The following is a 15,621-nucleotide window of genomic DNA, read 5'->3' as shown; positions in this document are numbered from 1 at the left end:
CCATAGAGGTCGAGGTCGCCCCAGACTCCTGTCTCTCCAATTTTTGTCCTTAAATCTTTCAGAAGTGTCTCGGCTTCCAGCACTTCAGAAGTATTTTTTCTGTGTTGCGCTATGCTATGCAATGGATTGTAGTTTTTTTTTTTTTTTTTTTTTTTTTTTCTTTTTCTTCTCCTTTAGTTTTATTCATTCTTGCGGATTGAAATTCCCACGAGCTAGTGTGACGACAGTTGAAACCTGTTGATTTGATTCTCTTGTTGTTCTTCTTGCGGAGGGTCAAGTTCAATGGACGCTGGGTTACATTTTTCATTTTTTTTCTTTTCTTGCATGGTGTGCAAAGAGCGACTATCCATTGAACTTTTGGTTTTTATGTTGCTAATCTTGGTGAGGTTGGCTTGCAGTTTTGTTGACGTGTGACGTCATGCGGCAAGTGATAAGAGCAAGCTGGTGTCAGGGGTCTAGCTCTAAATCAAGTTTTTTTGTTCTTTGTTCTGAGCGTCGTTCTCTAGTGGTGCTTCTTCGTAGTATGCGGCGGTGTTGCAGTTGCTATCGACTGCCGTTTGTTTTCTTCTTCGGACGTCGTCGACATTGCCGGTGGCTCGAATGCGGCTCGAGCGCATCGCGTGGAGGGTTGCAGTGGCGAGCGATGTTGTTCTGTCTAGATATTGTGTTCTCTTTCCTCTTATTGCTTACATCTTGTTGCCGAGCTGATCACAGATTCTCATTGCTGTTTCGCTGTTCCAAATCGTTGGTCATATTTTTTTGTTTTCTTTTGTTGCTGGAGGCGGACAGCACGACAGCAAGCTATCATTGCACAGTCCAAAGGTAGGCCTCCGGATGTGATCTTAATCCTTGCAACCAATGCCATCCATCATCGAACCTTGCTGCAACAAATTGCTTCTGAATCTTCTGTAGCTCTCACATTATGTGTGTGTGGAGTACACCAATCATTTTTTCTTAAAGTTGGGTGTATGATTCTGTGCTCAACGGTGTGGATAGGTTGGTTAGGCAGCGCGGTAGTCGTGGTATTGGGAGAAGCTGCTTTGCAATCTGGAAATCAAGTACATCGAAACAATATCAGGGCACGGACACTAGTTCGGTGTCTAAGAAGTTTCAGGGTCGGAACAACTAAGGCATGGAACGAGCAAACTGTAGATGCTCCACAACTTACTGCAAACTCAACAGTGGTTGGTCCCAAGCTGGAAAACTTCTTTGAGAGCCTGTCCGAGCAGACATGCGGCGGGATTCTGATTACATCAAAGGAGAAATCTGGTGTCCTTGTTGACCCCAATGCCCAATACTTTCAATCATTCTGATTACTCTATTCCAATTGAATTAGAAAAACCATGATAAAGGCGGATATTTGACAGTTGTACTAAGCTTGCCTGGAGGAGTTCTATCATTGATATATGCCATTTGAGTATTTTTTTGTTGTAGACGAGGACAAAGGAAGCACTCAAGGCTTCAGCCAAAGAGAAGAGAGGATTCGATTCAGTGCCACAAAGTGACCAAATCAAGTTCTACTTCTGATTCAATGAGGTTCTCGGACAGATGAATTTCTATTAGGTCCAGCTAAGTGTATTTACATGAATATAGTTAGGAATTAAATGAATTAGGGTTTAGTCAATTTAGAATTTGGACAAGTTAAATTGGATGAAGTTTTAATAGAGGATGAAATTTTAAAAATGGATGAAGTATGTCAATGAATTGTTATTCAAGGATGAAATATCATCCAAAGATGAGATTTTGTCAATAGATGAATTTTAATTAAATAAAAATTAAAATAAGATTATAAATAAATACACAAAATAAAATAAAATCATAATACCAAAGATTTTATAATTGTATGGAATTTATGAAGTGACTTATTATTTGTTTATTTATGAAGTGACTTATTATTTATAAATAATAAGTGACTTATTATTTTGTTTGACTATTTGGATGATTTAAAGAGTTTTAATTGTGAATTGATTAAGATTTAAATAAGAACCAAAATTTCTAAGATTAATTCACTTGTTGTAATCTAAAATAAACTTCCAACTAGTAGATGTTTATTTTAACTCACATTTTGATATATTTGCTTAGAAGGTTACCTTATAAGTCTTAGGTTTATTTGGAAGGCAATTGTTTTAATGTTTTATATTTTTTAATTATTTTATCTTGTGCTAGTACAATCTTCTACTGTTATTGTGGGTTGTTATTCTATAAGAACTCAAAGAGAAGAGCAAGCTTAAAGAAATTTAAAGTGGGGTAGAAGAAAGCTTAGATACAAACTTAGGATTACTTTAAGGATTTAGGAAGAGATGAGGATCTTCATCAAAGGTGGAGCTCATCTTCAAATTTGGTCATCACTTCTCTTCCTTGTTAATTTCTTGTTGAAGGCCCATGTCTAGTAGTTAGAAGGATTAAATGACCTTCTCTATCTCTTGTATCCTTTCTTTTCATTTATTTGCAAAATTCTTATTGGTAGAAATTCTCTAGTGGTAGAAAGATTTAATCATCTTCTATCCACTATACTCTTCCTATTCTTAAGTGTAGTATATAAAAGAATTCTTCAACAATATTTAAGAGTATTTCACCATTAAGTCAAGAAACTTTAGAAAAAAAAAAAAAGAAGAAAAGAAATAAAAACAAAAAAGAATTAGTAGTGAAAGAAAAAAAAAAAAAAACAAAAAAAAAACAAAAAAAAAATAATAAAAAAAAAAAATTCAAAGTCTACATTCTAAAATGAGTTCTCTTAAAGCAATCAATTAAACTTTTTATTTTGTTGTTTAAATTAATACAAGTTGTGGATTGATAAGCAAGGAGCTAAAAGAAGAAATTTGGCACTTAAAGAGTAAAAATTCAAGTAAGTTTCTTAGCATTTTTGAATTATTTTAATTATTCAAATTTTAGCACATATGTTTGGAACAAGGAGTAAAGAGTTGGAAGATAGAACCAAAGAAGAAGAAGAAGAAGTAATTATCTATTTTCTCTTCTAGGACTTGAATGTAGTAGGATAAAATAGAACCTTTACTTTTGATCCTACCCTTTAGATTAAGCTTGTGATTGTTTTTGGTGATTGTTTAGAATTTTCTTGTGGTGATTTGTTAATAAGTGATAAGTTGGCTAGCATTGCAGCCATATGAGTTTTCCTTCAAATTGGTTTGATGCATGCGAGGAACTATTTTGTCTAGTAATTTTTGTTGTTAATCAAGTAGTCGATAATTTCTTAACTACATTGATGTTAAAGATATAAATAAAAAAGAGCTTGGGCTTCCTACCAACAACGGAATGCCTTTGCATTGAATATTGTTTAGAATCACTTCCACATAAGGTCGTTCTATATAATAGTCTAAAAAAAGAAAAACCTTGCTTGGAGTGATATTCAAGTAAACATTCTTCTTTTAGGTTATTTCTATTGTATTTCCTTCCTTGTTGGAAAGAGTGTCTAAGTAGGATGTAGGTTGATAAGCATAAGATATTAAAAAACTTAAATTCCATAGTTACCTAGTTTAGCTTGTTTTAATTATTTTGGTTTTTATTTTGTAGAGATGATGTTGTGATTGTAGAAGTTTAATACAATGCTCTACTAGATTCCATAAATCCATATTAGTACAACCTTTGGAAAATCTAGAATCTTTAAAAATTATTAGATCCCCTTTGTATGATTCACATAATTGAATTACTTGTGTGTTTAGTACAAAAAATATACTTATGGTGTTTAAAATCACCAATCTAGTGAATTAATATAGGAATTTTGAGATAAATAGTAAAAATAAAAAAATAAAATAGAATGTTAATTGCAAGTATGAATCTCTTGTAGAGTTGTTCTTGAGAAGTGATTTTAAATTACATATCTTTTCTTTAGACTACCTAATAGAAATTTATAATTTTTTAATTGAAGTGTTATCTCCATTAAATATTTAATTAGACTAAAATCTAAGAAGGATCTATGATGTAAGTCAATTCAAAAGAAAAAAAATGGAATATATATATATATATATATATATATCGGAAAGGAAGAAGAAAGAGCCAGGAAAAAAAAAAAAAAAAAAAAAAAAAAAAAAACGATAAAGAAAAAGATAGGTGGTAAGGATGGCGACAGTCTGCACAAAAATGGTGGCAGCCTCCTCATTGATAGCCTCCTCGTTGATAGGTGACTGGGCCGCCTGGAACCCCGCTCTCAATTTTTTTTGTTTTCGGTAGAAGGATTTCTGGACTTCGATCACCACGGAATTCTCCTTGCGCGTATATTTTTTATATGTGTGATTGCGGCGGACTACGGTGCCACGGAATGATCAAGACTTCTTTGTGCGAGGCTGCTGACTAGGGCCTTGTGTCGGTACGAAGTGCACACTCTGAGCCGGTGGCAATTTGCGGTGAAGGAACCCAGCAGGGCGTTGCGGTCTCGTTCCTTCTGTTTTGGTTCTGAACTTTATGTGAAGACTCCACGAGTTGCGGTTGGTGTACAGCGATGCTGCCAAATTGTAGTGATTTCTTTCTCAGTACTGGTCACTCCACGGGTTAGCTTGGGTTCTTTTACTCTGATTGGAGTGTTGTGGTACAGTATTCTCATGTTTATTTTATTTTATTTCAGTTTTTTTCTCCTTCCTGGTGTGTTGCGGAATGCTATGAAGTCTGGACTGTTGCTGCTGGGGTAGAGGGGCGGTGCTAAATCTTGTTCCGGAGCTAGTTGTCTTTTCCCTTCTAGTGTCGATGACTTGTTATAATTTACGACGGTTAGTCAAGATCTTTAAGTGTTCAACGAAGTGGTCACGAAGGTTTACAGGTGCTGCACGGTGTGGCAATGATGGGTGCTAGTGACGTCTGGACTCGGTTGCAACTTCGACATTGTCTAGTCCTTGGCTCGGGTTAGCGGAACGATGCATCCAGCTTGGTTGCGGTGCAGTGCAAGTTGAGGCTTTCCATTCAAGATCTTCTTCAGGCCAAGGGTAACCTCCTAGTGGTGTTGTGAGTGCTTGGTTGGACGACGCTGAAGAGATCGGCATGGCCTTAATTGCAACCAAGTCAACATTCTTCTATGTTGGGAAGCTGCGTTGGGGTTCATTTCCCTTCTAGGTTTGGCAATGATCTGTGGCAGTCCAGAGCTTGGGTTGATCATCTTAGATGTGCTGTGTTCACCAATTTTTTCTTTTTTTTTCTCTTACTCGTCGAGCTGTTGAATCTAAGGATGGAGCGCCATTGAACTACAGAGATGGTGCAATTAAGCACTGTGTTCAGGTTCTATGATTAGGCGAGGAGAGCTCAGTTACGACGTGAAGTTCTCTCCTGCCAAAGGATTGCGGTACTTATTGTGATTCCATTTCTTTTCTTTCGATCTTTGCGAAAGGAGCCCGACTCCGACGGTGGAAAGTTTTCCTGTGTTTACAATAGTGTGTCACTGCGATGGATTGCAATGGTGGTGTTGCTTGGTTTCGAATCCAGACGAGGGCGTCGACAGTGCTAGTTCCAGCGACCAGTACAAACTGGCAGTGACGTGGTTAGGATAGTTTGACTGGACGGAAGTTAGGTTAGAAATAGGTTTAAGGTGGATGATTTTTATTGGACGAAACAATTAAGTAAAGGATGAATTATTGAAACCTTGATGGAATTTAAGTATGGGTGAATCTTAAAAGTAGTTGATAAGTCATTCATGGATGAGAAGTTATTCATGGATGAGAAATTATTCATAGATGATAAATTATACTTGGATGATTTTTTTGTTAATAGATAACAATTAATATAAAAAAAGAAAAAAGAAAAAAGAAAAATCAAATTAAGAGTTAATATGAGGAATTCTTTGGGCATGCATATGGTAGATAGAATGCTATTTTGAGTATGAGTTGATGATAGAGATTTTGCTTAATAACTTGAGGGTTTAAAGAAGATTAAAGAATGAATTGATTAGGATTTAATTAATAACTATAACTTCTAAAAATTTACATAATTAATTCACTTGTGGTGAATTAGTATAAACTTCCAATTAGTAGAGGTTTATCTTAGTTCATATTTTGGTGAGTCTATTAGAAGTTTTACCTTATAAGTCTTAAGCTTGCTTAGAAGGCAATTATTTTATTGTTTTATGTTTTTTAATTGTTTTATCTTGTATTAGTACAATCTTCTAGTGTTCTTGTGGATTGTTATATAAGAACTCAAAGAGAAGAGGGAGCTTGAAGAAATTTACAATGGAGTAGAAGAAAGCTTAGATATGGATTTAGGATTATTTTAAGGATTAGAATCAATTAGGAATAGATAAAGATCTTCATCAAAGGTGGAGCTCTTTTTCAAATTTGGTTATTATTTCTCCTCTTTGTCAAATTCTTATTGAGGGCCCATCTCTAATAAGTAGAGGGATTTAATCACCCTCTCCACTTCTTATATCTGCTCTTTTCAACTATTTGTAAAATTCTAATTGGTAGAAATTACCTAATCGTAGAAGGATTTAGTCATCTTTTCCACTTCTATACTCTTTCTATTCACAAATATAGTATAGAAAAGATTTCTTCAATAATATTCAAGAGTACTTGAAAAATAAGTTAAGAAGTTTTTGAGAAAGAAAAAATAAAAAAAAGAAAAAATAAAAAAAGAAGTAGAAATAAAGAATAAAAAGAAAGAAGGAAAAAAATCAAAATTCAAAGGCTACATTTTGATATAAGTTCTCTAGAGACAATCAATTAAGCTTTTTATTTTTTTAACTTAGATTAATATAAGTTGTAGATTAACAAGCAAGGAGCTAAAAGAAGAAACTTGGTACTTGAAGAGTAAAAATTCAAATATGTTTCTTAGCATTTTAAAATTATTTCAATTGTTTAAATTTTAAGGCATATACTTAGAGTAAGGAATAAAGAGTTGGAAGATAGAACCTAAGAAGAAGAAGCACTGTCATAATACATGTTGTTTTATTTGGAAATGCACTAAGCAAGTGGTTGTAGAAGGTGAAGTTGTATTTTACAAATATTCAAGAAACCTTAATAAGTTTCATCCATATAAGAAGAATGTAATTCAAATTTCAATTCAAAAGTACTTAAAGCCAATACAAAGTGATCAAAAATACTCTTCTTAGTAACCTCAATCATACATAAACTCCAATTGCCTTATTACTTTCATAGATAGGCAATTTTGATTTCTCTTTGCAAGCCCTAACTCTAATCACCAAGCTTTGGCAAGCTATAATTCCTAATCCAACCATCCTTTTAGTGCAAAATTTTGCATACAAATACTACTATAAGTCTTTTATATGCTTAAAAAAAATCCATCCCAATTTGACTTACAAATTAGGAGAAAAAGTCCAAAAACCGCACTAATGTCACTTAGCTACCAACTAGAAAGTTGATATAGATGTTTCAATTGTGATTTCTCCTTTTTCAACAATTGGCTTCAACTCAAAATTGGTGTGTAGCTTGATCTTAAAGTCTTCTAAGTCTATGCCAAATTTCATTTTTATCCAATCATTAGATCTTCAGATATCATAGAAAGCCTATCCAATTCCAAATTACCAACTTTTGATACCCTCTTGTACTAAAATCCAAATATCTCTCAATCGCATAATTAGATTAATACAAAATTTTACATATGTTTAGCACACCCAGTCAACCAAGTATTGTCAAATTTTGAATTATAGATATTACACCAATTGCACAAATTAGCCAAAAGTGCTAACTCTAATTATATTGTATAAATCTCAAATTATCAATACAAATTCTAATTTTGAACAACAATTGCTAAGTCATTCTAAACCTTATGAAAACAAGCCTTTGAAATAAGCTTAAAGCTAGTTCACAAATTCCAATTGTCAAACTTCAAATGCCTGTTTATTTTGCCTTAGGCAACAGTTTTAGTAGCTAGAGATTTGATTTTGACCTTGTTCCACAAATGGTTCATCTCCGAGAATCAATCCAACCTATTCTAGGGATTTTTTTAGCCTGACCTTATCCTCAACTTAATCCTAGTATCAACCATACTAATTATTTATCTCTTCTATCATATTTTTATTAATTTCTAGCTTTTTTGAAGCAATAAAAGAAATTCTATAATCCAAAAGATAGAATTACTAACCAATCATTTGTCTATTAGCTATTAAGACAAGAAAATAAACTAAGAGGCTTCTATAAAAGCCATGTTTAAATATCTTGAATTATTATTAAACCAAGATAATTAAATATTAATTAAAATTTTATTTTTGATTATATTTTTACTATATAGTTGCATTACAACATAACAACAAAAGAAGTAATTATCTATTCTTTCTTCTAGGACTTGAATATAGCAAGATAAAATAGAAACTTTACTTTTGATCCTACCCTTTAGATTGAGCTCATAATTGATTAAGGAGATTGCTTAGAATTTTCTTGTGGTGATTCATTAACAAGTATCAAGGTGGCTGGTGTTACATCCAAGTGAATTCTCCTTCAAATTGGTTTAATGCATGTAAAGAATTATTTTTTCTAGTAATTTTTGTTGTTAATCAAGTAGTGAATAATTTCTTAACTATATTAGTGTGAAGGATGAAAAGAAGGAGAGCTTTGGCTCCCTACTAGGAATAAAATACCTTTGCATTGAATATTATTTAGGATCACTTCTACATAAGGTTATTCTATGTAATAGTCTAAGAAAAAAAAAAACCTTGCTTGGTGTAATATTCAACTAAGCATTTTTTTTTTAGATTTTTTTTTTTTTTTTTTTTTTTTTTTTGTGTTTTCTTTTCTTGTCAAAAAGAGTATTTTAAGTGGGATGTAGGTTGATAAGTACAAAATATTAAAAAAATTAAATTCCATAAGTTACCTAATTTGACTTGTTTTAATTGTTTAATTTTTTAATTTTTTTAATGTTTAGAAGTGACGTTGTAATAATATATATAAATGAACTATTCTATTAAGTCCGACAAACCCGTATTAGTACAACTTTTGAAAAATCCAAAATCCTTAAGAACTAGTAGACCTCCCTTGTCAAATATTAGGACTTCAACTTGTAAACCTGATTTAAACATGTTTAGAAATCTATTCAAAGAATTTAAAGATCTTAAAAAAGATTTTAAAAGAATATTTTTATATTCTTTGATAGATAATATAAATTGATAGAATCAAATGAATACTCATTTATGTCAATCACCAGAGAAAATGGATCCAAATAGAGCAAAAAAGAAAAAGAACTACCACCCATACCAATTAATCTTTTGGTTCAACCAAGGAGTTTATTTATTTGGATTCTAAAGGAATTTAATGCTACTCCTATGTCTCCTAACCTTTTCATCTTTAAAGGTATAGGAGATGAAGATCCTTTGGCATATGTAAAACATTTCATAGAAAACTTACTATATATTTTATAACAAATAGGTGTTATTATTTAGTGTGGTTTTCAACCACATTAAAAGAGGAGGTATATAAGTGGTATTGCAACCACTTTCTTAACACCTTCTCAAATTGAAATATGATCCAACATATTTTTTTAGAATAATTTTGGCCTGAAGTAAGGCAAAGCACAGCCCTAACTACTTTATCTTCTCTTAAATAATGAAAGAATTAAGACATAACATCATATATTTTTTATTTTAAATTAGTGGTAATAAGGTTCATAGGAACATTATTCACCAACAACACCTTAAAGCATTTTTTTATGTATGGATTTTTAAAAAAGAGACAATTAAAGGAAATCCTCCATGTACATCTTAAAGACCTTATAGTAGTAAAAAATATAACAAAGCAAGTAGAATAAATAAATAAAGAGCATAAAAGGTTGTGGCATAAAAAAGATTATAATATTCTTGGCTTTATATCCATATATTCTAGGATTCCTTATACATCAAGCTCTCACATGCATGAATAACCATTATTAGTCCTCATAACACTAGGAGCCTATCTCTTACCTTTAAATACAAGGCCTCCACCTCCTTCATTGGCCTTGACTTATCTTATAGAAAATAATAGATAAAAGGAGGATTTACAAAAAAAAAATGAAGGCATCTTAGTCAAAGTTTCTAAATCAAATCTCTCATTAAATAAAATTAATGATATAATAATTAACTAGATTGGCTAGAAATTCCAACGCCAATCTTTTTACACCTTTAATTGAGTTAGGAAGATATAAAATAGGACTATAGTGCACTCAATATAGACAACAAGATATTTGGCCGAATTTTGTAACTCTTTGCTTCCACAAAACCAACATTCTCAATCATATGTATCTCCACACAAAAGTCAATCTTTTTAAGGGAGTAATTTAGAGCAATAAGGATTTGATTCTAGAATCTAAGGTCCTAGAGGTCAAGTAAGATACCAAGTAGAATTTTACATATTTTAGGAGAAAAGACATCTATCTGGTGAATTTTGGATTAAAAACTAGATAGAGTGTGGAAATTGTGGTAGTAACCATTCCACAAAGTTTTGTAGGAAAGCACATAAAGTAGTTTCCTTACAATCTCTATGTAGTAATTATATTCAATAATCCTTTAACAATCATAAGAAAGCAAGATAACCTCCAACGGGTAACAATTTAAGGCCTTCAAATTTGTACTATGACTATAAAAATAATAAATAAAGCTAGAATGTGTCTACTAGGCTTTAAACTAGTTTTAGATATATGTCACTAAATTCTAATCAAAATCAACTTCAATGTCAAAATCCTTCTAATCAATCAAGATATAACCAAAGATCTTTAGATGTGAGATTTGTATCTCAGTCCATAAAAGAGTTTGAAGCTATTAAAAATTTCACACAACCTATTGTCAATCAAGCTTTTCTTCTAGAATTGAATTTAATAACCTTTGAAAAAAATCAATCAAAGGAAAAGAACTTACCTATGGTACCAATTCTAGTGATAATGATTAGATTTGGAGCCATATCTTTATCTATTAGTCAAGAAAAAGAAACGAGTGCCTTAAATAGTCCACCTTGCTTCTTGAATTTAGAACAAGTCATGAAAGATACAATTAAAGCAATTTAGAATAATATTATTGAATTTATAAGATTTGATTTTTTAGTAGAAATATCATTTTAATATCTTCATATTAAATAGAAGCCAAGTATTAATACAAACAATCTTAGTTGAAAAGGTCCCAAAATTTTCATGTATAAAATCCTTCAATATAAGGATGTGAAAGAATCTAAAACACAAGAATATAACTTATGAGATGATTTTAGTAAGTTGAAGTCTAATATCATATTTGTTCAACTATTGGAAATTTCTCCAATAGATACAAAGGCATTAAAAAACTACATTCTAATGAAAAATAAAAAAAAACCTAAAGTTATGATGGAAGCAAAAATAGATGCCTATACTAAAGAAAGTGAAGCAAAAGTAACAAAAATTGAGGTTTTTATTACAAATGAGATAATATCCTATACCATTACAGATGGTGGAAGTCATTTGAACATTATGTCCTTCCAAACCATAGAAAAATTAGGATTAAATGTCGCTAGCCTATCTCTCTTTATCATCGAGATGACAAATCAAAGCCTATCTATTTCAATGGGCCAAATAAAAAATTGTAAGATTTAGATTGGAAAAAATTAATATGCCTTAATATATCATGTCATTTAAATATATATGTTAAAAGATTCTTTTTTCTTACTGCTTGGTAGGCTATGGTTAAGGAATTTAAAAGCCATAGTCAACTAGAGAAGAAAATAGTCCTATATTATTTTTGGTCTATAAAAAAATATAACCAAAATCTTTACACAACATGTATGTGATCATGAAAAAAAATAATTCCATTGATTCTTGAAAAAATAACCAACAATCTAAAACATAAGGCAAAATTACAAAAGTGGTCAATTTAATTGACGAAGATTCAAAGAAAATAGAATACCTAGATCCCAACCTTCATTATTAAAAGGATGATGGAGATTTTAAATACTCATTAGATAATTATCTTGACTTTAATTTTGATTATTTTGAATCCATTAATTTTATGGAAGGAATGTTGAAGATTTTTGAAGTTGAGGAAATTCAAGTCTTTAATATTAATGCAAATGGAAAATTAGAAGAAGAAATTAAAGTCCTTAGAAGAGATAAAGACTTAATTCTATCTCATAGATTTTTAAACACTTCATTGAAAATTTTGATTGGCAATAGAATTATTAATTACCCTCTTATACCTAGTAATTAGTATAGAAACTCTTTGGGATAATTTCTAATATAAAAATTTGAATAGAAACTCATAGATATATCTCATGAAAAAGATGAGATAAAAAATATTAAAATAAGAACTTATTTAAATGAAGAAGAAGTATTTAGATATTGTGATTTGATCATGAAATATTGAATTATTTTAACATGGTTATAGAAGGATTTGAAGGATATATTACATGAAGTAGTTCAACAAAATATTTCTTTTATTCATGGTACTAAGATAATTAGACAAAAAAAATGACATATGAACCTCTAACTTTAATTGATTGTTAAGAGAGTTAAAGAAATTGTTACATATCAGATTTATTAAATTAGTAGAAATAATAGATTAGGTCTCTCCTATGATCCTAATAAAGAAAAAAAATGTTAAATTAAGAGTGTGCATAGATTATAGAAAACTTGATAAGTATACCTAAAATGACCATTTTTTCCTTTTTTTATTAATAGTATTTTAGATGAAGTGGTGGTCAAAAAACCTATATATTTATGGATGGTTATTTGGATTATAATCAAATTGCTATAGCTTTAGAAGATTTCTATAAAAAAAACTTTTACTACTCCCTAGGTATCTTCATTTTTTTACTCATACCTTTTGAACTTAGTAATGCCCTTCCTATCTTCCAAAGAACCGTGACCTTTGTCTTTTCAGATTTCCTACATAAATCCATGATGATGTTTATGGATGGTTTTAACATCCAATCTAATGCCAAGGACCATCTAGAATATATAGAAGAGACTTTAGAAAAGTGTAGATAAACAAAAATTTATTTAAATCCCTACAAAATATACTTGGCAATAAAAAATAAAAAAAAAAGGAGGTCTTGTTAGATTATGTAGTTTCTAAAGAAGGAAGAAAATCTGATCTAAAAAAATAGAGGTTATAGCCAAAATAAAACCTTCTAAAAATATTAAGAAAGTAGAAAGGATCTTAAGACATCTTAGATGGTATAAAGAATTAATTTCCAACTTTGCTACAAAACCTTTATCTATTATCAACTTTAAAAAGAAGTTAGTTAAGTTTGAGTATATAAAAGATTATCAAGAAGCCTTTGATTGAATAAAAACAACATTAAGCTCTTATCTAGTTTTAAAACCTCTTAATTGAGATCTTTTCTTCTATATCTATTGAGATGCTTCATCTGTAGCAATAAGTAGTACATTATGTCAATCAAAAAAAAGTGGGCGTAAAAGTTATCTTATAATATTTGCTAGCATAAAATTAAATGCAAAAGAATAAAATTATAATACCATATATATATATATATATATATATATATACTTAGCCATCATCTTTTCTATGAAAAAATTCTGACATTACCTTCTATTAAATTACATGGTGTTTTTTGTTGATCATATGGCCATCAAATATCAAGTCAATAAAATATATTTGAATGGTCATATAGCTTGATAGATATTATTATTAGAAAAATTTGACTACAAGGTAGAATACAAACTTGAGAAATTACATTACCAAATTAATTATCTTTCAAGATTAGAAGAAGGATTAAGCCCTACTCCTATTGATGACAACTTGGTAGATGAATTTCTTTTTATCATCTTCATCCATCCTTCTTGGTACAACCACATTACAATTTTTTTAAATTCTAATCAGTTTCCAAAAAAGTTGTCCAAACATGAACGATGTAAGATTTAAATTAACAACACTCATTTTTTTATTATAGAAAAATAATTATATCATCAAAGAGTAGATAATTTACTCATATAATATGTGGTATTTAATAAAGTAGTAGCCATATTAATGATATACCACAATAATGCATATGAGAGAGACCTCTTGGATAGATTGACAATTTATAAAGAAATGAGAGCAAGATACTACTAACCTACTATGTTCCAAGTTGTATATGATTATACTAAACAATGTGATGTTTGCCAATGTTATGCAAAAAAATATTATATATGGCACTTTTTTTCTACATATCTTTGCCTTTAATTTCTTTTGAAAAATGAGAAATTGATTAGATAAGAGAAGTTCATACCAATTCTTTAAGAGAGATGAACCATATTGTAGTCACTATGGAATATCTAATAAAATGGACTAAAGCAAGAGCTATCAAAACCAACAATGCTATCTATGTGACTTATTTTTGTATATGAGCAGATTATTATTTGATTTGATTATCTTGAAATCTTCATTACTAATCATGGTACATAATTCTTAAATAGTATGATAGAAGAAATGACTAATAGATTTAAAATAAACTATCATATAACGACTTCTTATCATCTAAAAATTAATAATTATACAAAAAAGTGAATCAAATCTTGATTAATATGCCAAGAAAAATAGTATAATAATCAAAGAGAAATTGAAACACAAAATTATTAGTAGCTTTGGAGTACTTTTATTTTTTTAGTCATACCTTTTGGACTTTGTAATGCCCCTTTTACCTTCCAAAGAGCCATGATGTTTGCTTTTTCAGATTTGCTATACAAATCTATGATGGTATTCATAGATAATTTTAGCATCCAATCTAATACCAAGGACCATCTAAAATATGTAAAAGAAACATAAAAAGATTTAAAAAAATAGAAATTATTTTAAATCTTAATAAAATATATTTGGCAATACAAAAAGAGGTCTTATTGGATTATGTAGTTTCTAAAGAAGGAAGAATATCCAACCAAAAAAAAAAAAAGTCGTGACTAAAATGAAACCTCCTACAAATGCTAAGTGAGTAGAAAGGATCTCAGTATATCTTGGATGGTATTGAGAATTAATCCCCGTCTATGCCATAAAAACTTTATTTATTACCAACCTCAAAAAGAAGTTAATTAAATTTGAATAGACAAAAGAATGTCAAAAAGTCTTTGCTTGAATAAAGGCATCGTTAAGCTCCTATCCTATCTTAAAACCACCTAACTAGGATCATTTTTTTTCATATCTATTGTGATACTTCATCTATAGCAATAAATAGTACATTATATCAATCATAATATTTGTTGATTATATGCTTAGCCATAGTCTATTCTATGAAGAAATTCCAACATTACTTTTTATTAAACTTTGTGGTGTTTTTTGTTGATCAAATGGCCATCAAATATCTAATCAAAAAGAGAGATTTGAATGGTCATATATCTTGATGGATATTAATATTAAGAGAATTTTACTACAAGGTAGAATATAAACCTAGAAAATTATTTAACCAAGTCAATCACCTTTCAAGGTTAGAAGAAGAATTAAGCCCTATTCCTATTGATGATAATTTGGTAGATAAATCTTTTTTTATCATTTCCATCCATCCTACTTGGTACAACCACATTACAAAAAAATTAAATTCTAATTAGTTTTTGAAAGAATCGTCTAAACATGAACATCATAAGATTAAAATTAATAAGATTTATTTTACTATTATAAAGAAATAATTATATTATTAAAAAATAGATAGTTTTTGAAATAATATATGGTAATTGGTGAAGTATCAATCATATTAATGGCATGCCATTATAGTGCATATGGCAGATACTTCTTGGGTAGATTGATGGCTCAAAAAA

General features: G+C 30.1%; 1 long non-coding RNA gene across 1 annotated transcript; it reads left to right on the top strand.

Moving 5' to 3' along the window:
- Nucleotides 1–317: 317 nt before the first annotated feature.
- On the top strand, nt 318–1,420 carry LOC112293380 (uncharacterized). Its single transcript, XR_016497813.1, has 2 exons — nt 318–822; nt 997–1,420. It is a non-coding gene; the product is annotated as an uncharacterized LOC112293380 (long non-coding RNA).
- The last annotated feature ends 14,201 nt before the right edge of the window (nt 1,421–15,621 follow it).

The sequence above is a fragment of the Physcomitrium patens genome, chromosome 16 (genome assembly GCF_059467195.1).
Source record: "Physcomitrium patens ecotype Gransden chromosome 16, ASM5946719v1, whole genome shotgun sequence".
Classification (NCBI taxonomy): domain Eukaryota; kingdom Viridiplantae; phylum Streptophyta; class Bryopsida; order Funariales; family Funariaceae; genus Physcomitrium; species Physcomitrium patens.
The sequence above is the reverse complement of the archived record's forward strand: the minus strand, read 5'-3'. Positions and strand labels throughout refer to the sequence as shown.